Consider the following 25,731-nt stretch of genomic DNA (forward strand, 5'->3'; position numbering starts at 1 on the left):
TTGAACCCAGGAGGCAGAGGTTGCAGTGAGCCGAGATTGCGCCATTGCACTCCAGCCTGGGTGACAGAGTGAGACTGTCTCAAAAAAAAAAAAAAAAAAAAAGTCTAAATTTCGGTGGAAAAATTAAGTTCTTCTAGTTCTTCTCATTGTCATTTTTCTGGTCTAAAGGGATAATCATCCTTCTGCAGGATGATAAACAGCTTTCTTCTTTTGAGACGGAGTCTCAAGGCTGGAGTGCAGTGGTAGGATCTGAGCTCACTGCAATCTCCGCCTCCTGGGTTCAAGCCATTCTTCTGCCCCAGCCTCCTGAGTAGCTGGGACTACAGGTGCCCACCACCAAGCCCAGCCAATTTTTGTATTTTTAGTAGAGATGGGGTTTCACCATGGTGGCCAGGCTGGTCTTGAACTCTTGACCTCAAGTGATCCATCCGCCTCGGCCTCCCAAAGTGCTGGGATTACAGGCGTAAGCCACCATGTCCAGCCAACAGATTTAAGTTTGGACAACCACTTCATTCTTAGAGGAAGTCTTAACTGTAGCCGCATCCCACTGTTTAGCTCATTCCTGGAGAGAATCAACAGTTAACACTAATTACATCTGACTCTTCAGGAGAGAATGAGGGTAATATTTTGGAAGAACAGGGTGGTTGATACCCAAGAACACTGTCCTAACCCAAACTTGGTGCCTATTAATAACACAGTCTCCCACAAGAGGGCATCTGAAGGGCTCTTTATAGGCTCAACTCATCTTGGTTGGATTCTCAAGTTACTTGAAACGATTTGTCCTTTCTAAATGCTTTCTGAATAATATTTGTGTTGTAATTATCCTCCAAGTCGGCTGGTGGTTCTTCTCTTCTTGCCTATTCTCTTCTAAATATTTGGAGACTGGACTCTTCAGATTTGTCCAAGGAGATTAACTTCCCAGTCTGACCTGAGGTAGCCACTGACTTCTCCAAGTCAGAGAAAGATTGGTTCTTGGATCGGCTCTGATTCTTTCCACTGCTACTTGAAGTCAAGTGCTTCAGGACACTCCTAAAGCATTTGGGAGGGACAAGTGAACTGCCTCGAAATGAAACAGACAGTGGAGAAACAAGTTCAAGTTCAAGTGGAGAAATAAGTTGTGAAATAAAATACTGGGTCTCACGCTGCAAGAGCCAGTCCCCCTGCTCCTTCTTTCTTTCTGCAAATCTCTTTTAAGTGTGAGCTAAGAGAAGAGAGACACATGCCTCATTAAGAAGACACACAGAGGCCAGGCACAGTGGCTCACACCTGTAAGCCCAGCACTTCGGGACGCCGACGGCGATGGGGTGGAGGGGGGGTGGATAACTTGAGGCTGGGAGTTCAAGACCAGCCTGGCCAACATGATGAGCTGGTGAAACCCCGTCCCTACTAAAAATAAACAAAATTAGTCGGGTGTGTTGGCATGCACCTGCAATCCCAGCTACTTGGGAGCCTGAGGCAGGAGAATCACTTGAACCTGGGAGGTGGACACTGCAGCGAGCCGAGATCGTGCCACTGCACTTCCAGCCTGGTCGACAGAGTGAGACTCTGTCTCAAAAACAACAACAACCACCACCACCACACACACACACACACACACAGAATACCCCAGAGGGAAATGAGCTTCCAGAGAGTAAATTACAAAAGTAGTTAAAAAGGTTTGACATTTATTGGTGGTAAAATCTACAGGACTCAAAGAAAGGGAACTAAGCAGGGATGAAGTGGGGGCATGACAGGTTGTATAGCTTTCTCCGATTTAATTCAAACATTTTATTGATCTCCCATTGCACCCACTGCAGTTTTCACAGTATTGCCTTAGCTCCAAAGTCGCCCTTACACCTCTGCTCTGAGATCATGGACTGGACCCTGTAAGCATTTCTCCTTTACAGTGAGCCTCATCAGTAGGGGGCCCTGGAGGGCCACTGCAAGAGGAAGGGGATTTCTCCTTCAGATTTGCATGTTGCTGGGCTGCAGAGTCTGTCTGTGGGGACTTTCGGTCATGCTCTGCCCCAGCTGCAAGCCTAGAGTGCACAGTTGCTCAGTGACCTTGCAGCCCTAGCCTGGGCCCAGTAACCACTTCACGGTGGCCCTCCTGCTGCAGGCACTGTGTGCTGCAGGCCTGGCGTTGGCAGCGTGCCCTGACTCTCTCTCCACACACACACCTGTCCACCAACCTCCTCTGGCCTGCACCCCAGAGGGCGCTGTGCTGCTCAACCACTGTGAACCAGCCCTGGCTCAGGTCAACCTCGTGAACTTCCCCACCATCCTGCTTCTCCAATGAAGTCTGAACCCCAGCCATGCAGAGGGGCCCCTGCCAAGTTCGTCCTTCCTGGGTATTCTCTCTCAGCCTTAGGGTACCCTTTGGAGTTCCCTTTACATCCTTATAGTTGCTCCTATCAGAGATCAGTAATTCCTTCTATTACATTTCTCCTATTCAAATTACTGTGTGGTTTCTATCTCCTGATTGGGCCCTGACTGATACACCCATTGCATACAAAGTGCTGCCCTGGGCTTGAGGGACTACAAAGATAGCCCTTGAGAGGTTACCATCTAGTAGGAGAGACAGACTGGGTAGCTATGACCAAAAATACAAGGCAGAATGGAGTATGTGCTGCAAAAGAAAGAAAAGAATAGGCTGTCAGCTGGGCCCAGTGGCTCACATCTGTAATCCCAGCACTTAGGGAGGCCAAGGCGGGTGGATGGCTTGAGGTCAGGAGTTCGAGACCAGCTTGGTAAACATGGTGAAACTCCAGCCGGGTGTGGTGGCACATGCCTGTGAACCCCACTACTCGGGAGGCTGAGGCATGAGAATCGCTTGAACTCGGGAGGCAGAGGTTGCAGTGAGCCGAGATTGTGCCACTGCACTCCAGCCTGGGCGACCCAGTGAGACTCCATCTCAAAAAAGAAAAAGAAAAGAATAGGCTGTAAAGCTAGGGAAGGGAACAATTAATGTTGCTTTAACAACATTATGACCATCATAATATTATTCCCGCTTTTCAGATGAGAAAACCAAGGCTGAAAGAAGTAAACAGCCTTGCTCAAAGTCACATGGCCAGTCAGCAGAGAAGCTCAGATTTCAGGGCAAGTCTGTAGGCTTCACCAGGTCCTTCCATGATTAAAACAAACAAACAAACAAACAAACAAAAACAAAACCGCCTCTTAGCATCCAACCGCCAAGATAAACATCAATCAAAACTGCTACCTGCATATTGCTAGAAAGAAAAATTCAGTATCTGAGTCTCCTGCTACTTAAAAAGTGTGTGTCCTGAGAAACTGTCACTGAGAACCTCCCAGCGACATGGGAATCTTCTGTTCCTCTGTTGAATAGCTAAGGCTGCAGTAGAAGCCATGTAGGTGTCCTTTAGTCCAACCACTGGTCTCCTTCATTAACAGCGTGCCTAATTCTCATGCCAAAGTCCATGGAATAGCAAGCATGAGGAAGCTCCTTTACTTGAACTTGGTAGTAAATATTTCAGGGTGGGGTACCCACCATCTGAATAAATCACAAAAAATCACATTGAGGAACCAACATCCTCTTCAGGCTTGAGATGATGAGTTTTAATTTCTTTTCTTTTTCTTTTTTTTGAGACGAAGTCTCGCTCTTGTCCCCCAGGCTAGAGTGCGATGGCGCAATCTCGGGTCACTGCAACCTCTGCCACCTGGGTTTAAGCGATTCTCCTGCCTCAGGCCCCTGAGTAGCTGGGATTACAGGCACCTGTCACCACCCCTGGTTAATTTTTGTATTTTTAGTAGAGATGGGGTTTTACCATATTGGCCAGGCTGGTCTAGAACTCTTGACCTCAGGTGATCCACCCACTTCGGCCTCCCAAAGGGCTGGGATTACAGGCGAGTTTTAATTTCTAATAAATAATGAATCTCCCAGTGATTAGAGATTAAGAGATGCTCATAGGCGCTCAATAAGTGCCTGGTGAACTAATGGAAGGCATTAGCTTCTACCTTCCAAAGAGGACTCTATGGCAGGAATGCTGCTTACTCATTGATCTTAGTTTTGTTTTGTTTTTTTTTTTTTCATGAGTCTGAGATCCTATTTCCTTGGTTGTAAGCACCCTAATTTCCCACAGTTGCTGCCATAGGGCTCAGTGCAGGGTGGCAACCTGCTACTATGGGCTGATAGGTCCTACACTGGCAATCAGGAGAGCTGAGTTTAAATTCAGTTATCTGGCCGGGCATGGTGGCTCACACCTGTAATCCCAGTACTTTGAGAGGCCAGGTGGGCAGATCACCTGAGGTCAGGAGTTCAAGACTAGCCTGGCCAACATGGTGAAACCCCATCTCTACAAAAAATACAAAAAATTAGCTGGGCATCATGGTGGGTGCCTGTAATCCCAGCTACTTGGGAGGCTGAGGCAGGAGAATTGCTTGAACCCAGGAGGTGGAGGCTGCAGTGAGCTGAGATAGCACCACTGCACTCCAGCCTGTGCGACAGGGCAAGACTTTGTCTCAAATAAATAAATGAGTAAATTCAGTAAATTTTCTGTGTAACCCTGGGCTAATTCCTGCATCTTCTTTGGGCCTCCGTGTCCTTGTTTGCAAATTAAAATCAGTCTAACTGGGCACAGTGGCTCATCCCTGTAATCCCAGCACTTTGGGAGGTCGAAGTGCAAGGATGACTTGAGCCCAGGAGTTTGAGACCAGCCTGGGCAACGTAGCAATACCCTGTCTCTATAAAAATTACAAAAATTAGTTGGGTGTGGTGATGTGCACCTGTTGTCCCAGCTACTCAGGAGGCTGAGGCATGAGAATCTCTTGAGCTGGGAGGCGGAAGTTGCAGTGAGCCAAGATCGCACCACTACGCTTCATCCTGGGCAACAGAGTGAGATCCTGTCTCAAAAAAAAAACAAAAGAAAACACAAAAAAACACACAGCTTAGTCTAGATGAATGGGTTTCAGGGATTCTGGGAGACATCCTGGAATTTGAGAAGGTGTATTTTTCTGGAAAGAGAGTTTGACCACTTTCATCTGATCATCAAAGAGATCTGTGGCCCTAAGGAGACTGAGATCAAGTGACCCAGGTGACCATTAACATTCCTTTCAGTGAGAAAGCCTGTGGTGTTAAGAGCGGCCTCTGCACCCTGTTAGTCTCCTCCGTCTTGCTCCTTGGCTTGTTCCTTCTCTGTCCTATCATCCCATAGTCAGCCAACTTGGGTGGTACACAGAGGGGCTGCCACGGAGCAGTGGGAAGTGGCAGCGGTCCTGATGTGGTGTAATTGGAGAGCAGGGACAAGGTGAAACGGTCTCATCTTCACACTCGGTTCAGGGCAGGAGCCAGAATTAAGCCAACACCGTTAAAAACAAGCAGAGGCTTCACCGGGCCCCAAAGGAAAACACTCAGCCACAGCAATGATTCATGTGGGCTCCCCGGTGGTGGCAGGTGCAGCTGCCAGAGCTCTGGTACAACTCCCGGCTCTTGGAGATGGAGGAAGAGATCTGCTGAGGTCGCGTTAGGATGCTAATGCCTTTTGTTGTTGCATCAAGCCAAAGCTTTACAGGGGTGCACCTGAAAACGGAGTGCTGTGAACTTCATGGTCTCGTTTGCTCCTTGGGCTGAATTTGTCTCCTGAGATGGGACTTGGGTGTGGGAGGTCACAGAGGCACTTTTCCTATATCACCTGTAATAATGTTCCCGTCTTTGGCTACTTATCAGAGACAGGGAGAAGGAAAAGTGTTTATCCCCTTTCCCTTCTACTGTCTACCCACAAATCATCTGCAGTGGATTTTGGTGTCAATCTGCTTGACTGCCCTGGCCGCCCCCGCCATACACACGCTAGAGTGAATGCTCAGTAGGAAAAATTCCTTTAAATATGAACCTAGAAATGCTACGTGGGGAAGGCAAATCTGAATAATTACCATCTTATAGATTCCAAAATTAAAAGGGAGTAATTTTATCTTTTTTGTAAAGTATTAAGAATAATAAGTATCAAGTGTCTTACAAATCTTGATACACTTTGACCTAGTAAGCTTAAATTTTGAAAATTTATCTTAAGAAAAGAATATTGGTGGCCAGGCGTGGTGGCTCACGCCTGTAATCCCAGCACTTTTGGGAGGCCAAGACAGGTGGATCAATTGAGGTCAGGAGTTTTGAGACCAACCTTGGCAACATGTCAAAACGCAGTCTCTACTAAAAAATACAAAAATCAGCTGGGCATATTGGCGGGTGCCTGCAGTCCATCAAGAGCTGAGGCAGGAGAATCACTTAAACCCAGAAGGCAAAGGTTGCAGTGAGCCAAGATTGCACGACAGAGCGAGACTCTGTATAAATAAAAAACAAAACAAAACAAACAAACAAAACAGAAAGAAAGAAAAGAATCTTGGCAAGGCACAGTGGCTCACACCCGTAATCCCAGCACTTTGTGAGGCCAAGGTGGGAGGATAGCTTCAGCCCAGGAGTTTGAGACTAGCCTGGACAACATAGTGATACCTTGTCTCTACAAATAATTTAAAAATTAGCTGGGTGTCGTGGCATGGATCTGTGGTCTCAGCTACTCAGGAGGCTGAGGTGGGAGGATGGCTTGAGCCTAGGCAGTGGAGGCTGCAATGAGCCGTGATTGTGCCACTGCATTCCAGCCTGGGTGACAGAGTGAAACCCTGGGAAAAAAAAAAAAAGAAAGAAAGAAAAAGAAAATAATCTTAAAGGAAAAGACTTATGCACAAATATTTTTATTGCAACATTATTATAATGTCAAGAAAAATAAGATTGAAAAAGGAAGAAAACAGCTTAAATATGCTACTATGGGAGAATTGCCAAATAAATTAAGGTAAATCCATTTCATGAACTATTACGTGCTGTGTGGTCATAATTGAGAACGGACAGGTACACTGATAAGCATAGAATGTGTCTTATCAGCCTAGATTTCTCTTTGAATAGAGGTGTTTTTCTAAATTTTGCAATTGCTCTTGCTGCATTTCTAGATTTGTTTCTAGATTTTGTGATTTCTCTTGATACAATCCACCAAGATTACTATGTAGGTGGCTCTTCATAAATCCACAATTTTGGGAATCATCAATTCTGCAGCTCTTTTCTCTACAACAGAAACTTTGATGGTTTAAGATCCAAGCTTAGATGAAAAATGTCTGTACTTTCTGCACAATTTTTCTGTAAACCTAAACTGCTCTAGGAAATAAAATCTAGGGTGGGCAAGGTGGCTCATGCCTGTAATCCCAGCACTTTTGGAGGCCAAGGCAGGTGGATCACCTGAGGTCAGGAGTTCAAGACCAGCCTGGTCAACATGACGAAACCCTGTCTCTACAAAAATACAAAAATTAGCTGGGCGTGGTGGCACATGCCTGTAGTCCCAGCTGCTCAGGAGGCTGACTGAGGCAGGAGAATCGTTTGAACCCGGGAGGTGGAGGTTGCAGTGAACCAAGATCACGCCATTGTACTACAGCCAGGGCGACAGAGCAAGACTCCATCTCAGAAGAAAAAAGAAAAGAAAATCTATTATCCTCTAAAAATTGAAGGGCTGGGCAGGTGTGGGGAAAGGTGCAAGCCTAGTAGCTGTGTAGATTTTTATCTTCCTGTCATCTGTACAAGCTACTGAGGATACAAGGTAGAGGTGGCTGATTAGGAGAGATTTTGAGAAAAGTCTACCAGTCATCTTGTTTTATGCTTCTGATACGATTAAAGAGACAGAGAAGCCTAGCCAAACCACTGATCCTCTCTACTCTAACTCTTTTTTTTGGCTTTTGGGAGCTCGCTGGAGGAAGCAATTGAGGAAGACATGCCAACAAAGTACAGGTTCAGCCAGCAGGAACACTGGAAGCAGAATTCATGTTTTAACAATGTTGTCCTACTCATGCTCTGCATCGGCAAAGTGGCTACTGGTTTGGTGGAGGGAGGGTATACTGGTTGCCAGTTAATACTTTAAGCATATGAGTCTAGCGTTGGTTCATGGTTTATTATTATTATCACTATTTTTTTTTAAAGACGGAGTCTTGCTCTGTCACCCAGGCTGGAATGCATTGGTGTGACTGCAACGTCTGCCTCTTGGGTTCAGGTGATTCTCCTGCCTGAGCCTCCCGAGTAGCTGGGACTACAGGCATGAGCCACCACACCTGGCTAATTTTTGTATCTTTAGTAGAGATGGTGTTTCACCATGTTGGCCTGGTCTCGAACTTCTGACCTCAAGTGATCCAACTGCCTCGGCCTCTCAAAGTGCTGGAATTAACCACACCTGGCCAGTTCATGGTTTATTAATTATTATCTAATTGCAGCATATTCAGTTGGAGAGAGCCTGAAAAGCACTAATGGCTGTTTAAAAAAAAAAAAAAAGTCCAGGCTACCAATGATGAAAACCATCTCTACGGGTCATCTCACTGAGAACATTATCCCACCTACACAATTCAGTGATGACTGCTTCATAAATATATACAGGACTATTGATGAATATATATATATATATGAATATACAATCCAACCCAAGAGTATTTCAACTTGTCTTCTACATGGTCATTAAGATAGGAATAAAAAGGATCCTCTTCATGGGTCTCTTCAAAACCATTTTCTTTTCTTTTTTTAAATATTAGGTTGGTGCAAAAGTAATCATGGTTTTTGCAAATAGATACAGGGTCTTGCTACATTGCCCAGGTGCATCTCAAACTCCTGGGCTAAAGTGATCCTCCTGTCATGGCCTCCCAAAGTGTTAGGATTATAGGTGTGAGCCACTGCACCTGGCCTCAGAACCATTTTTGGTCTCTATTCTTTTTTCTGTTTTGCAGAATACAGAGTTGGGTAACTGTTATTTGTTCTTAAGATAGAATTACTGTACTTAAGGACAGCACTCTAGAGAGGAAGAGGCTGAATGCCCACCATTCAATGAATCAGCAAATATTGGTTAAGCACCTACTGTGTGTTCAACACTGTGGCTTGGAAAAATGTGTAAGAGAAGGTCCACTCTCAAAGGGGGCTATGATTTTGTGGAGACTAATACACAATTTGATCAACATTATATAACATATAATCTATATATTACTAAAGTACTAAAAGACATGTTTCAGGCCAGCTGTGGTGGCTCACACCTGTAATCCAAACACTTTGGGAGGCCAAGGCAGGCGGATCACTTGAGGTCAGGAGTTTGAGACCAGCCTGGCCAACATGGTGAAACCCCGTCTCTACAAAAAATACAAAAATTAGCCAGGTGTGGCAGCACACACCTATAGTCCCAGCTACTCAGGAGGCTGAGGCAGGAGAATCACTTGAACCCGGGAGGCAGAGGTTACAGTGACCTGAGATCGTGCCATTGCATTCCAGCCTGGGTGACAGAGTGAAACTAAACTAAACTAACATAACATAACATAACATAACATAACATAACAAACATAACATAACATAACATACATAACATAAATAAAATAAAATAAAATAAAATAAAATAAAATAAAATAAAATAAAATAAAAAATATGCTTCAGACAAGAGTACTCTAGTAGTCCAAATTCAGCAAGGAGGGAACTCAATATAGGTCCATAGTGGTCGGGGTCCAAGATGATTATTTGGCCAGCAGGGGTGATACAAGAGACTGGCTGATTGGTGTCATGAAGAAAGAATCCAACGCCACATCGTGCCTGCAGTGTGGTCCAGAGACACCAGGCCAGGAATATAGCTCAGGGCTGCTGAGGTTTCCATCTGGGGACCCCAGAGAACTGCCTACTGCTGCGGGGGCTCTAGGGCAGTGATGACCCCAGATCCACTCCTGTACTGACCTTGGTCTTAGAATGGAATTGAAACCCCATCTGGTAATACAGTGGCAGGTAAACTGCTTTTATTCAATCCCCATCAAACGCTCCACTTGCCACAGGATTTGAGGGGTATTATGGCTGAGCAAAGGAAACTCATCTATCAGGGTTAGGCCGATCATCTTAGCTGCTGGGTAAACTTCAGTGCTTCTCTGGAGAACCCTTTCTGGTGGACAATATCATTAGGCCTTTGGTGCAGAGGGGAAAATTGTTTTTCCAGAGCCAGCAGGGAGTTGAAAAGCAAACTGAAGGCAAAGGTTTCAGGCCTGAGGGTGTCTGAGAAAATCCTGTCCCCAGTGAGGTGGTGATGAGCCTGTGCAGCAGGGATAGAGAAGGGTGAGGGGTTGGAAGGGCAGCTCCAGAGAACACCTCTGCGGATCTCCGCGAGACTGGCTTACTGTGCCCTTCTGTTTTCCTCATGCTGTCCCGTGTCCTTTCAGTGACAGCTCAGTTACCCTCCAGTGTACTGGGTGTGAGTTTTAAAGGGCTCTAAGGCTAGGTGCAGTGGCTCACGCCTGTAATCCCAGGACTTTGGGAGGCAGAGGCAGGAGGACTGCTTACGTGCAGCAGTTCGAGACTGGCCGGGGCAACATAGTGAGACCCTGTCTCTACAAAAATTTTAAAAATTAGCCAGGTGTGGTGGCAAGCATCAATGATCCCAGCTACTTGGGAGGCTGAGGCAGGAGGACCTTTTGAGTCTGGGAGGTTAAGGTTGCAGTGAGCTGTGACAGAGCCACTGCACTCCAGTCTGGAAGACTGAGTGAAACCCTGTCTCAAAGAACAACAAAAACAAATAAATAAAGGCCTTGAAGCAGAGGAGAGGAAAAGGGAGGCTAAGAGACTGAGAAGTAATCTTCAGAAGGCTGTCTTTGGGCCTTGGTGACACTTCCAGGCTGTTTTAGTTATGGGATTTTGGGAAGGACGGTGAGTTCATGAGGACATGGTCAAGCTCTCAGGGGTGTGAGCTGGCGATGTGAGGACTCCTCTGAGGCTTAGAGTGGCACACCGCTGCAGACAAGCTGGGTGAAATATTGACATGCACCCACAAGCCTGCAGATGACACTGGGGGCAGATGGCACTGCAGATGGCACTGGGTGGGGGTGGGGGTGAGCTGGGAGCGGGAGGGGAGGAGAAAGCTCTCAGAGGAGCACCTGATGGTGGAAAAGCTTTGATCAGAGATGAAGGTGGGGTGGAGTAAGGCGGCTGCTCTCAGCATCGTCTGTGGGCACTGTGCATGTTGTCCTTGGATGCCCGGCAGTAAGCGAGGACACTGGCACACACGGGGTTGGCCAGGGCTCCAGAGAGGGATGTTGAGCCCCTAGTGGAGTGATTGGCAGTAGAGTGAGAATGCCTGTGGGGATCCTTGGGGGGCCAAGAAGCACAAGTAGAAAAGAGCCCCTGGATCTTGGGCCACCTTGAGGGAGCCGATTAAAAAACGTGGGTATTCATGGTGTCGGGAAACGAGGCTTGCCTGATTCTTTTCCTAGTCACTGAATAATGTTTCTCTCTATTAAATTAAACTACTTAAACTTCCAGATAGAACTCTTTGCCAAGAAGGCTGGCAAGATAGGAGTTTAGGGAAATTCAGCATCATGGTCTTTCCCAGTTTGAGCACAGAGAAATAAGTGGTGGACTCCTAACCTGTTTAATCTGGCCCCTTCATGAACATGCCTGTTAGAAGGCATAAAGCATATCCTCTAGGGTTGGTTTCTTTTCTTTTTAAAAAAGTTTATCAGGAACTAGATGTTTTTATTTTTTATTTTTTTGAGACAGAGTCTCGCTCTGTTGCCCAGGCTGGAGTGCAGTGGCGCAATCTCGGCTCACTGCAAGCTCCGCCTCCCGGGTTCATGCCATTCTCCTGCCTCAGCCTCCTGAGTAGCTGGGACTACAAGTGCCCGCCACCACGCCCAGCTACTTTTTTGTATTTTTAGTAGAGATGGGGTTTCACCATGTCAGCCAGGATGGTCTCGATCTCCTGACCTTGTGATCTGCCCGTCTCGGCCTCCCAAAGTCCTGGGATTATAGGCATGAGCCACCGCGCCTGGCCAATGTTTTTATTTTTAGTTTTTTCTGAGACGGAGTTTTGTTCTGTCACCCAGGCTGGAGTGTAGTGGCACGATCTTGGCTCACTGCAACCCCCACCTCCTGGGTTCAAGTGATTCTCCTGCCTCAGTCTCTTGAGTAGCTGGGATTATGGCGCCGGGGGGGCCAACACACCCAGCTAAGTTTTGTATTTTTAGTAGAGCCGGGGTTTCACCATGTTGGCCAGGCTGGTCTCGAACTCCTGACCTCAGGTGATTCACCTGCCTCAGCCTCCCAAAGTGTTGGGATTACAGGCATGAGCCACTATGCCCAGCCAGGAACAAGATGTTTTTAATTCGAAAAATGCAGTCAAATACAAGGAAGAAACTGGCATCCACCAATAAAAGTTATACATATCTATTTTTTTTTTGAGACGGAGTCTTGCTCTGTCGCCCAGGCTGGAGTGCAGTGGCGCCATCTCAGCTCACTGCAACCTCTGCCCCCCAGGCTCAAGCGATTCTCGTGCCTCAGCCTCCCTAGTAGCTGGGTTTACAGGTGTACACCATCACACCCAGCTAATTTTTGTATTTTTAGTGGAGATAGGGTTTCACCATGTTGGCCAGGCTGGTCTCGAACTCCTGACCTTAGGTGATCCACCCGCCTTGGTCTCCCAAAGTGCTGGGATTACAAGCATGAGCCACTGCACCGGGCCCGGTTTTCATTTTCATAGGGTCAATACTCAGGAGTAGAACTGCTGGGTCGTATGGTACATATTGATTCTCCTCTATAGGCAGAGGCATCAATACTCCTATAGTATGTTGAAGGGTGTCCCCCCGAATCTCATGTCTCCCAGGAACCTCAGAATGTGACCTTGTTTGGAAATAGGGTCTCTGCAGATGTAATTAGTTAAGGATCTTGAGATGAAGTCATCCTGGATTTAGGGTGGCTCCTAAATCTGACGACTGGTATCCTTACGTGAAGAGGAGAGGACACAGATACAATTAAGGCACAGGGCAGTTCACACAGGGGGAAGAAAGTCATATAAAGACAGAGGCAGAGATTGGAGTGTTGCAGCCACGAGCCAAGAAATGCCTGGAGCCACCAGAGGCTGGAAGAGGCAAGGAGGGATCATCCACGAGAGCCTGACCTTGATCTCGGACTTCTGGCCTCCAGAACTGCAAGAGAATCAATTTCTGTTGTCTCAAGCCACGCAATTTGTGGTGATTTGTTTTGGCAGCCCTGGGAAACTATTACAACTCTCTGGGTTTAATTTTGTTTGTTTTGAGACAGAGTCTTGCTCTGTCACCCAGGCTGGAGTGCAGTGGTGCAATCTCAGCTTACTGCAAATTCTGCTCCCGGGTTCAAGTGATTCTCCTGCCTCAGCCTCCCAAGTAGCTGGGTTACAGGCGTGCACCACTATGCCTGGCTAATTTTTATGTTTTTATTAGAGGCAGGGTCTCACCATGTTGGCCAGGCTGGTCTCAAACTCCTGACCTCAAGTGATCCACCCACCTTGGCCCCCCAAAGTGCTGGGATTACAGGCGTGAGCCACTGCGCCCAGCCAACTCTCTGGTTTTTAAAGGACCTCTTTCTTCCATTCTCTAGATTAAGACTGTCCCTGTAGCCAGAAAAGCTGGCCTTCCCTGAGGCCTCACTGTCCCAAATATTCATGAATGAAGGCAACTAGGCTTTTTTTGGTTCTCTGTTATTAAATGTGTGCAGGCAGAGGGAAGGGTTAGAACACTCAAAAAGAACACATTAAATGTGGCGTTCAGACTGGCCGATGGTGGACATTTGTCCTTTTTTTTTCTCTGCTCGCCCCAAAGGTCACAGAAAACTCAAAACAACAGATAAAAACCTGTCAACAACAATACACCAGAGAGAAAGAAGGACAGGAATAACTTCAGGCATGGCTCATCTGCGAAGTTTAACATAAACAGCCGCTGACGAACACACCAGGGGAAAATGAGAACAGTAAGATGAAAAAGCAGACGGTGCCTGGGAAAGTGGTGAGGCAGAGATCTAAGGGTAAAAAGGATAACAAAGTGGACAGGAATCCACAGTGGGGTCCCTTTGAGGGAAAGGGCACGTTTATTCCAGGGTTTGTGTCTAAAAAGAGTACCAGCAAACCGGTGGAGGGTTGAGAACCATTTTGTGCCATGACCTGAAGTCCCACATATGGTAAACCCTGGCTCATCTGGGTGAAATAAAGGGTGAGGAAGAAGATTCAAGGGGCAGTGATCAGAGTGATACAGTGACCGATGAGAAAAAGATGCTGTTTGGAAAAACAACGTTCTAATCAGGTGCCCTAGGTCATGGTAACTCATTAAGAGGACAGAGGACAGAGGCCAGGCGCTGTGGCTCACACCTATAACCCCAGCACTTTGGGAGGCCAAGCCTGGTGGATCACCTCAGGTCAGGAGTTCGAGACCAGCCTAGCCAACACGGTAAAACCTATTTTGTACTAAAAATACAAAAATTTGCTGGGCGTGGTAGTGCACGCCTGTAATCCCAGGTACCCGGGAGGCTGAGGCAGGAGAATCACTTGAACCTGGGAGGCTGGGGCTGCAGTGAGCTGACATCGTGCCATTGCACTCCAGCCTGGGCAACAAGAGTGAAACTCCGTCTCAAAAAACAAACAAACAAATGAAAATGAGGACAGAAAAGTACAGAAAAGTACCAAAGTACATGCAGAAGGATCACAAATGCTATGACTCAATTCATTTACTAAAAAGGCTGTAAGGGCACAAAATCACTTCTAAGTTACAGTTCCCAGGGCAGCTGCAACAATGGCCCTTTCATGAGCTTGGTCTAATCTTGGTGCAAAGTAGCCTCAGTCCGAATTCTCCTGTGGGCTGCAGCCTCCCTTGGACACACAGATGGTCTCATGAGTCTAGGCCAACACTTCACATGTGCACGTGTAGACACTGGCACCAGCGATGCAGAACGGCTTCCCCGAAGTATGATCAATAATGCCTCCTAAAATAAGCCTCAGAAGCTGCGCTTAAAAATAGCTCCAATTTCTCCCCGTTCCTTCTTATTTCAATTCACAGGGTGGTCTCTGGGAACTAGAACTGCTGGTTTTCTCTCCAATTGACAAATCGATATTGAACCTGGAGACACTCACGGGCCAGCATTTCACAGCCTCGGTGTTTGGTGTGTGCCATGTGGAGGTGAATTTGATCCTCATCCTTCTCGGAACAATGAATTCTTTGCACAAACAGGCAGGGTTCCTGACACAGCCACTACACTAGCTCAGCCTCAAGAGAAGAGAATGAAATACTGAGACAGATGGCTGGCTATGGCTTGGGCGGTGGGGTGACCACACAGGGCAACGAAAGACGAGGAGGCCGGCAGCCCTGCTCTCAGAGTTTCCTTCTCTTGTTCACCAAGCAAGCATCCCGAGATACTTAGGGGCTTGTGTCTCCTTCCAGCTCATTCCTGGTGAGCCTCTCTGGGCAAAAACAATGGAATGGGCCCTAGCCCAAAAACACTTCAGAATCATGATAGATTGCATCTACTGTCAGAAAAAGCAAAAGAAAGGAACAAATTGTTACATGTTCCTGGTAGGCTGTGTTTGGTTTGGTTTTCGCGTCTATGTGGATTGGCTGTAATAACCTCCCAAGGCAAACTACGCAAGGCCTCCTGGCTGAGCTCCACGGGCCCCTGCTCCGCAGGGCAGCTGCCCAGAAGACTCCAGAAGGAACCCTCCAGGCACGGGTAAGACAGGCTGGGGCTAGCAGGTGGGGAGGGTTTGGCTTCCAGAGCCCTTCCCAGGGTTGTGGTAGAATTAGGTCTGAGGCCCCTGGATGGGCCTGTTGTTTCTATTTTTCCCCAATGGGGAGAAACCTGCCACCCTTGCCTTCAAGACCAGCTCTCATATACACTCTCATGAATCAATTCTGGCTGTCTGTGATGTCATTAAAAACTTTTTTTTTTTTAGTAGAGACGGGGTCCCACTATATTCCCCAGGCTGCTGTCAAACTCCTGGGCTCAAGCTGTGCTCCTGCCTCAACCTCCCAAAGTCCTGGGATTACAGGTATGAGCCATTGTGCCTGGGCTGTGATGTCATTTTTAATTTATTTTTATTTATTTTACATATTTATTTATTTTTTGAGATGGAGTCTCACTCTGTCGCCCAGGCTGGAGTGCAGTGGTGCAATCTCAGCTCACTCCAGCCTCTGCTTCCCAGGTTCAAGTGATTCTCCTCCCTCAGCCTCCCGAGTAGCTGGGACTACAGCTGTGCGCCACCACACCTGGCTAATTTTTGTATTCTTAGTAGAGACAGGGTTTCACTATGTTGCACAGGTAGTCTCGAACTCATGCACTCAAGCAATCTCCCCATCTTGGCTTCCCAAAGTGCTGGGATTATATGTGTGAACCACCGTGCCTGGCCAATTTTTTTAATAACATTTTCTTTTCTCCTTTTTTCTTATCACAATCATACTAGTTCTTTATTTTGGAAAGAATAAAGAATCTTTATTCTGGAATCTCATCTGTGATTCTATAATAAAGTGTCAGTTCGTCCCTCACTGGGTGGTAGAGAAGATTTTAGGACATAAAGTAGGGAAAGCCCACTTCATTTTGATCTGGGCTGGGAAGTGCCCTGCCAGCAACAGATGTTAGTATCACCAAGGAAGGGAAAGCACCCACAAGCCTAGCGCTCTTTTTTCTTTTTCTTTTCTTTTCTTTTTTTTTTTGAGACAGTCTTGCTCTGTTGCTCAGTGGCACGATCATGGCTCACTGTAGCCTCAACCTCCCTAGGCTCAGGTGATCCTCCCACCTCGGTCTCCTGAGTTGCTGGGAATATAGGCTACTTTTTTTTTTTTTTTTTGGTAGAGATAGGGTTTTGCCATGTTGCCCAGACTGGTTTCAAACTCCTGGGCTCAAGTGATCCTCCCGCATTGACGTCCTAAACCAGCACTCTTTTTTTTTTTTATTTTTTTATTGAGACGGAGTCTCACTGTTGCCCAGACTGGAGTGCAGTAGTACCATCTCAGCTCACTGCAACCTCCGCCTCTTGGGTTCAAGCAATTCTCCTGCCTCACTCAGCCTCCTAAGCAGCTGGGATTACAGACACATGCCACTACACCTGGTTAATTTTTGTATTTTGGTAGAGATGAGGTTTCACCATGTTGACCAGGCTGGCCTCAAACTCTTGACCTCAAGTAATCTGCCCGCTTTGGCCTCCCAAAGCCAGCACTCATTTTTAAGGTCTGAATTGCATTTCAATATATGGCTGTAACATAAATGAGCCAATCTGCAACTGTTACATGTTTAAGACCTTTCCTTTTTATTTTTCTCCTTTTTTAACGTTATTTATAATAACACAGTGAACATTTATAATAAAATGTTAACCTTTGATCGCTGATGACCTAATGAATCTCCTAGATATCTCAGACACTTTTCCTGAATTTCAGATCCATTGATATCAACTGACTATTAGACATATTCGAAGTTACATTCATCATCTCTACCTTTACCACTTTGGCTCTAACGTTTAAGTTTGTTTTTCTTTGTGGTCCTTTAATCATCCAAGGTCAAAACTTGGGTGTTGGCCGGGTGTGGTGGCTCACGCCTGTAATCCCAGCACTTTGGGAGGCCGAGGCGGGTGGATCACGAGGTCAGGAGATCGAGACCATCCTGGCTAACACGGTGAAACCCCGTCTCTACTAAAAATACAAAAAATTAGCCGGGCATGGTGGTGGGTGCCTGTAGTCCCAGCTACTCGGAAGGCTGAGGCAGGAGAATGGCGTGAACCCGGGAGGCGGAGCTTGCAGTGAGCCGAGATCGCGCCACTGCACTCCAGCCTGGGAGACAGAGCAAGACTCCGTCTCAAAAAAAAAAAAAAAAAAAAAAAACTTGGGTGTTATCCTACATTCTTATTTCTTTCTTTGATCGCTCTTGCTGCCCAGGCTGGAGTGCAATGGCGTGATCTCGGCTCACCGCAACCTCTGCCTCACGAGTTCAAGCAATTCTCCTGTCTCAGCATCCTGAGTAGCTGGGATTACAGGCATGTGCCACCACGCCCAGCTAATTTTTTGTATTTTTAGTAGAGACGAGGTTTCTCCACGTTGGTCAGGCTGGTCTCAAACTCCCGACGTCAGGTGATCTGCCCACCTCAGCCTCCCAAAGTGCTGGGATTATAGGCGTGAACCACCGCGTCCGGCCATTACACTCCTATTTCTTTCTCATTCTCACACGTGGTCAGGCATGAAGTTCTATTCACTCCACTGCCTCTGTATCTCACAAATTCACCTTCCTGATAGACGTTTGAATCCCTCCTCTCACTTGCACAACTGCTGGACTCTTAACTCTTTTTTTCTTGAGACTCTGATCTCCACATCCATCCATCCATCCATCCATCCATCCATCCATCCCCAAGCATGAGTTTTCTTCCCAATATGCTAGGAAGCTTTCTTCAATGCTCCTGGAACATATCAGTTTATGGTGGAAAGAGCAGAGTCCAGAGGTCAAAATATCTGGTTCTAATCCTGGCTCCACCACTTAGGAGTAGTACGACTTTAGAAAGTCCTCCAGGCCTCCATTTCATCACCTGGAAGTGAGGACATTAGCGGTCCCACCTCATCACTGAGCTAGCAGGACCTGGTGAGATAGTGGGTGTGAAGGTGCTTTGCAAACCTCAAATACTGCACTCATGTATGGACTTAGTACACCTGCCTCCTCTCATCAACTCACCTCCCTGGATCATCCTCCTTGCTCTCTTCCTTGCTCCGGGCCTGCCCCCATGACCCTGTGGAGCCTGAAGCTTCCTCTCCACACCCTGCTCACCCTCCAGCCTTCAAGACTCTCGCCCTTGCTCCTCCCTTGCCCTGAAGGCTCTCCCTACTCTATCTGCCTGGCACACACCAACTCATCTTTCAAGATCGCCAGGGCTTTCTTGATCACATTTCAGTAAAGATTTCAGTAGAGCAACAATGTGTATAATGAATTTAGATTTTGAATAACATTCAGCTGTTGTTTAATTCTTGGGATCTCAAGGCCCCAACCCCTATCTCCCTGATGGAATTGCCAGGAAACACTAATAAGTGGCTTGTCTTAGCTGTTGTTACTTTTGTTAAGTTAGGAGGTCATAAATCACTTACACTCCAGGAAAGGTTGAACCATTCATTATCCTTCAACTCCAAGCTTTTAAAGTTTCTCCTCCTAAAACCAAAGCCAATAAAAGGCAACAGGCTCATTGTGATTTTTGTTTTAAAAACCATTCATTGGCCGGGCAGCTCACGCCTGTAATCCCAGCACTTGGGAAGGCTGAGGCAGGTGGATCACCTGAGGTTGGGAGTTCGAGACCAGCCCGACCAACGTGGAGAAACCCCCATCTCTACTAAAAATACAAAATTAGCTGGGTGTGGCAGTGGGGCATGCCTGTAATCCCAGCTACTCAGGAGGCTGAGGCAGGAGAATTGCTTGAACCTGGGAGGTGGAGGTTGTGGTGAGCCGAGGTCGTGCCATTGCACTCCAGCCTGGGCAACCTGAGCAACAAGAGCAAAATTCCGTCTCAAACAACAACAACAACAACAACAGCAACAACAACAACACCATTCATCTATCGATCTGAGGAATCCAGAGTAAATTTCCTGGTTATATTGGTCTGGATAGCTGTCTGGACACAGAAGACGAAATCAACTTGACAGGTGATAGCAAAAGTCATTCATTTTGATGAATTCTGCAAATCTGGACTAGTAGCATCCCAAAGATTCTAATAAAAGGATGGTCATTACTGAAGAACCATTCAGTGCCCCAGTACTACAGGTACATGTGGCCTTACAGTCATGGGGAACAAACTATACAATATATCTCATCTATGCATCCCTCAGACCTTCTTCTAGTATCTCATACATTAATAGAAGCTTAACACTCAATGTTTTAATTTTTATTTTTTGCTGTTGTTGAACTGAACTGTTAGACTGAACACCAGGTATGTTGAATTTTAACATTACCATTTATTTGCTAGTAGTTTACTCATTTTGTTTGCCAGCAGATGACATCTTGTTAGCCAACAAGTAGCAGCAGATGTCAAAGTTTAGAAAATAATTTTTCTTTTTTTTTGAGACAGAGGCTCACCCTGTCGCCAGGCTGGAGTGCAGTGGCGTGATCTCGGCTCACTGCAACCTCTGCCCCTCGGGTTCAAACGATTCTCTTCCCTCAGCCTCCTGAGTAGCTGGGACTACAGGCGCGTGCCCCAGTGGCCCAGCTAATTTTTGTATTTTTGGTACAAAAACGGCCAGAATGGTCTCGATTTCTTAACCTTGTGATCTGCCCACCTTGGCCTCTCAAAGTGCTGTGATTAAAGGCGTGAGCCACCACGCCCGGCTAATGTTTGTATTTTTAGTAGAGACGGGGTCTTGCCATGTTGACCAGGCTGGTCTTTAACTTCTGACCTCAAGGTGATCCGCTGGCCTCAGCCTCCCAAAGTGCTGATGTGTGCCAGCACCACGCCTGGCCCAAAGTTTAGAAAATAATTTGTAAGAGAAAAAAGTAAAAATCAGATGAAGCCCATTATTGTTTATTTATGCAAATTAGGAAAAACAATTCCAAATGTAATTTTCGGAGCGGAATCCCTTGAATCAGAGATTATTTTGAGAATCTTGCCTTAGTGCCAAGGACCACAGAGCCTGAGGGGCAGCTTAAGTTCCTTGCACAGAAGAGGCCCTTCCAGCAGGTTCTCGATAGTGCCTCCGGTGCTTTCATGTGCACACATCACCTGGGAAATCTTGCTTGCTTAGATGCAGGTTCTGATTCTGTGGGTCTGGGGTGGGGCCTGAGATCCTAACAAGCTCCCAGGTAATGCTGGCACTTAAGACTCTCATATCCTGACCTGATAGTTTGGGCATATTATGTTTGAGGCAGGCAGCATGGAATAGCGGAACGACAGAGGAAAGTAGTGGCCAGGTGACAGAAAGTCTTGGGTGCCAGCTACTGTGAAAATGATCAGATCTGAAGTCTACGTGGATTCCCCAGGCAGATAGCTCTGTGGGAGATATGGGTTTAGTGTGAGATTGCTCTAGAAAAGAAATAAGCACCTTAACTAGGGCCATGGTAGCTGGAATGGAGAAGTAGGATGAATGTAATATTTGAGAGGTAAAACCATCCAAATGGAATGCCCAAGCTTGGGTACAAAAAGCAAACCTGGAGCCAAGGGATGTGGCATTTTTTTTTTTTTTTTTTTTTTGAATTGGATTTAACCAGATCCAAAACCAGATCGAATTCTGCTGTGAATGACCCCGTGAGGGCTTCATCAACAGTTTGCCAGAGTCAGAGCACAGGACAGACAGAGTTCACTGTGGCCTCTGCTTTGGGATTCTTCCTGCTCTCTCTCAGGGTGACTTTTCAGCCGGCAGCTGTCCTTTTTTCTCCAGTGCTAAGAAGAACATGACTGGCCGGGTGCGATGGTTCACGTCTATAAACCCAGGATTTTGGGATTCTGAGGCGGGTGGATTACCTGAGGTCATGAGTTCGAGACCAGCCTGGCCAACATGGTGAAACTCTGTCTCTATTAAGAATTCAAAAGTTAGCCGGGCATGGTGGCGCATGCCTGTAATCCCAGCCACTTGGGAGGCTGAGGCAGGAGAATCACTTGAACTCGGGAGGCAGAGGTTGCAGGAGCCGAGACTGCGCCATTGCACTCCAGCCTGGGCAACAAGAGTGAGACTCTGTCTCAAAAAAAAAAAAAAGAAAAGAAAAAGAAAAAGAACACGACCAACTCTCCCACCAGGCCTCCGACATCAGCTCTGTGATGAACACAGCTTGGGAAACCAAGGGAGGCTAAAGTCTTCTCAAAGGCCAGAAAATAAAATACAGGGAAGGCTGTGCACAGTGGCTCGTGCCTGTGTTCCCAGCACTTTGGGAGGCTGAGGCAGGAGGATAGTTTGAGCCCAAGAGTTCGAGACCAGCCTAGGCAACATAGGGAGACCCTGTCTCTACAAAAAAATAAAAATAAATAAATAAATAAAATCACAGGGAAGCCATGCATGTTGGGGAAAGGATATTTTGAAAGTCCACAAGGACACAGTATTGCTAATATAGAATTCCTGCCAAAGATGCACAGTCTGAATCTAATCATGAGAACACAATGGGGAAAACCCAGCGACAAGGACATGCACAAAACCAGCCAGTGTTCTGCAAAATGTCAGTGTCACAAGAGACAAAGAAAAGCTGAGAAACAGGCCGGGCGTGATGGTTCATGCCTCCCAACACTTTGGGAGACCGAGAAGGGCAGATCACTTGAACCCAGGAGTCTGAGACCAGCCTGGGCAACATAGCGAGTCTTCATTTCTACAAAAAAAAAAAAAAAAACCAAAAAAAAAAAAAAACTAGAAAAACTAGCCAGGTGTGACGGTGCATGCCTGTAGTCCCAGCTACTCGGGAGGCTGAGGTGGGAGGATTGCTGAAGCTCAAGAGGTGGAGGTTGCAGTGAGCTCAGATCGCATCATTGCACTCCAGACTGGGCAACAGGAATAAAACTCTGTCTCAAAAAAAAAAAAAAAAAAAGCTGAGAAATGGCTCAGATTAAAGAGGAGACTAAAGAAAATGACAATTAAATGCAATGTGTGAGCCTCTACTGGAACATGAATCATGAATGTTTATTTATTTACTGATTTATCTTTTAAGAGATGGGATCTCACTATGTTGCCCAGGTTGGACTTGAACACATGGGTTCAGGCCATTCTCCTGCCTCAGCCTCCTGAGTAGCTAGGCAAGTCAGGAAGTTTTTTCTGTTTTTTTTTTTTAATTTACATTTAGTAATTTCTTAAAAGTTTTTGTTTGCTATTGAAAAACATTTTGCGATAATCAGCAAGACGTAAATATGCCTCTATATCAGATAATAGTATTGTATCAATGTTAAGCTTCCAGAACCTAAGCACTGCACGATGGTTACGTAAGGGAAAGCCCTTGTTCTTAGGGCGCAATGAAGTATTCAAGGGTAAAGGGTCAGGCCAGGCACGGTGGCTCATGCCTGTAATCCCAGCAATTTGGGAGGCAGAGGTGGGTGAATCACCTGAGGTCAAGAGTTTGAGACTAGCCTGGCCAACAGGGTGAAACCCCATCTCTACTAAAAATACAAAAATTTAGCTGGGCATGGTGGCGGGCACCTATAATCCCAGCTACTCGGGAAGCTGAGGCAGGAGAATCGCTTGAACCCGGGAGGCGGAGTTTGCAGTGTGCCGAGGTCACGGCATTGCACTTCAGCCTGAGCAACAAGAGCGAAACTCCATCTCAAAAAGAACGAAAGAAAGAAAGAAAGAAAGAAAGAAAGAAAGAAAGAAAGAAAGAAAGAAAGAAAGAAAGAAAGAAAAGAAAGAAAGAAAGAAAGAAAAAAGGTAAGGAGTCATGATGTCTGCATATAACTCTCAAAGGGTTCTAGGGGGTTGGGGGAAATGATGTAAATATGTATGGAGAGGAAGAGACAAAGCAGATGGAGAAAAATGTTAACAATTGGTGAATGCAGAATCACTGCACTCTTCTTGCAAACTTCTCTGTAGGTTTGAAATTTTCCAAATAAAAAGTATAAAAGAAGGCTACAAAAAATCTTGTGCTGGTTTGGGGCAAGCAGCAAGATTGAGCACGTCACTTAGCCTCTGAGAGTTGCTTACAAAGAGCACCCCCTGTCCATCTGCAGCGGCCAAGCTATGGGCAGTCAGCGCTGCATGGCCTGGATGGGAGAGCCCAAGGGGGGCAGTCCCCAAGCTCACCTGGAAAATGCCACCTTTGCTCTGCTGCATCATACAACTCCTGGGGCTGGCGTCCTTTCCTGAAATCTGAGATTTCAGAAGGCTGCACCTTAAAGGGAGGAGGTAGTCAGAAAAGCGCCATCTTGCACAAAGTCAAACTGGGTGCTAGAATGACGCTCTGCCAGTAGGGAGACTTCCAACCACTGCACGTCTCTTCCTACAGCAGCACAGGGCAAAAAGGTAGCAACCCAGAGTTGTGCTCACATGGTCTTTCCTCTAACTCCAAGTGGAAAATATGAACCTTGCTGATTATTACTTTCCTCATGCTGGAGGTCACACGCTCCATTCTGCACATGGGCCAGCCAAGGACAGGAGAGCGGACCAGGTTGGAAGGGTTATTGCAGAGACCATTTTAAGGTCAAGTGACTGCCAGGTTTTCAGACAGGCAGTGGTTTGTTTCTGTACTTATCTGGATAACCAAGGAGAACAATCTCAGGGAGGGTGGCTAAACAGGAATTCTTTTGCACCTTTCCACCTCTTTTTCTTTCTTTCTCCCTTTTTATTATGATTTTTTAATAAAAAGGGAAGAAGAAAAAAAAAAACCCTCTTCTGGCCCTAAGCCTAAAATCTCTTACTTGTGATGCTAATCTTTCCTCGCTGGCTCCACGCCACTGCTGTTGGCTCCGTGCCTGTTTAATATCGTGGTTGCTGATAGCAGGTTGTGGCCGTGTTTCCATTATAAAGTTCGGCTTTAAATAGGTTTCTGAGATGGAGACACAGCCTTCCAGGCAAAGGGTCCTTACTTTACACCTCATCATCCAAGTGTGGGCCAGGGGTCTCCGGCCTGCATTTGCAAATGTCTCCGACTTAGCCAAATTTAAACATGCTCCTTTGGAACTCTTTGGAAAAGCTGGTTTTCAGTGCGAAACGTCACTCTCTAAGAACATCGTCCCTTCTCTTTCAAGGCAGTTGAATTTGGGTCTGGGTAAACAAAGGCTCCCTTGTCTTAGTAATAACAACAAAAACGATACATACTGCATTGGGTATTTGAGGAAAAGATGCTTTTCCCCAAGGTTTGATAAAGAAAATACTTCTGTCTTTTCTCTCTTCTCTCTCATTTCTTTCAATCTCATTTTTCAAGACTTATGTAAGACATATTTACATGCTGAAGACTTTTTTCAACCAAACTACGAAATAATTCCCTCGCTTATCACCCATTGTTCCATTAATTCAGTCAGCCAGTTGCAGGCAGAAAGCCTCCATCTCTGAGGCTTCCTACAGAGGTCCATTCTGGCCCCAGGATCTGCTTCTGAGCAGCTGAGGTGGAGTGTGGAAAGAGAAAGACACACAATCAAAAGACCCCAGATCTCAGTTTGTCAGCTATTCATTGTGTGGCCTTGGGCAGTGTATTAAAAACATCTCTCAACCACAGTTCCCTCATCTGCAAACTGGGCATTGAGCTTATGTGCTGTTATGAATATTAACTGAGACAATACTCAGTACGATGCTCTCTTAACTAGAAGTGTTAGGTATTATTCTTTGGTGCTGGGACTTAAAAGGAACTCCACGAGTGTTTACTGGCTTCACTTGATTTCCTGGTAACGGCGCAGGGGGCTGGTTTCTGTCGGCACTGGAAGAGTTTTCTGACCTGGTTCTAAGAGCGTCTTCCTGTCCATTACTTATTATTTTATTGTCCATTATGATTCCCAGGAACAGCCCACAATGGATAAAAGGACTTAACTGTACTCTTTTTACTTACAACTAACATAATTTAAAAGGTGGACAGAAATACATGAGCCACTAATGCAATTTCCCCCAGCTAAAATCTTCATTAAGGAAAGGTCGGGAGGTTTTCAGGATGAAGATGCAAAACCGGGGAAATTCACAATAAGCCCCGGGAGGACTCGCCACAGGCCAGAGCAAGCTCTGTTCCCAGGCTGGACGGCGGCTGCCAGTTGGCAGGCGGTGTGAGTCCAAGGTCTTGCAGACCATGGAAAATCCATAAACAGTTCAGGACAAAGACTTGCAGAGCTGTCTCCTTCTCCACGCAGGGAGCTATGCTGAGAAGTTTTGGCTGTGGGTATTTTGAGATGTCCTTTGGCACTTGATCTCAGCTGAGGAAGGCACATGGGGACTATGAGATAGGAAAAATAAATTATTCAGACATAGGGCTCTAGGAATAGAGCTCTCGGTTCAGCTTTGCTCCTGCCAAGGAGCCCCTGGGTTTATCATTAGCCTTGTTTTATTTTATTTTATTGTTTTGTTTAT

The 25,731-nt window shown here is 46.3% G+C and overlaps 1 protein-coding gene across 4 annotated transcripts in view; it reads right to left on the reverse strand.

The window, feature by feature from the left end:
- The window catches only part of PITPNC1 (phosphatidylinositol transfer protein cytoplasmic 1), a 319,548-nt gene that overhangs the window by 68,606 nt on the left and 225,211 nt on the right, over window positions 1–25,731 (reverse strand). The gene's annotated exons all lie outside the window — the stretch shown is intronic.

This window comes from Symphalangus syndactylus, chromosome 14, assembly GCF_028878055.3.
Source record: "Symphalangus syndactylus isolate Jambi chromosome 14, NHGRI_mSymSyn1-v2.1_pri, whole genome shotgun sequence".
Classification (NCBI taxonomy): domain Eukaryota; kingdom Metazoa; phylum Chordata; class Mammalia; order Primates; family Hylobatidae; genus Symphalangus; species Symphalangus syndactylus.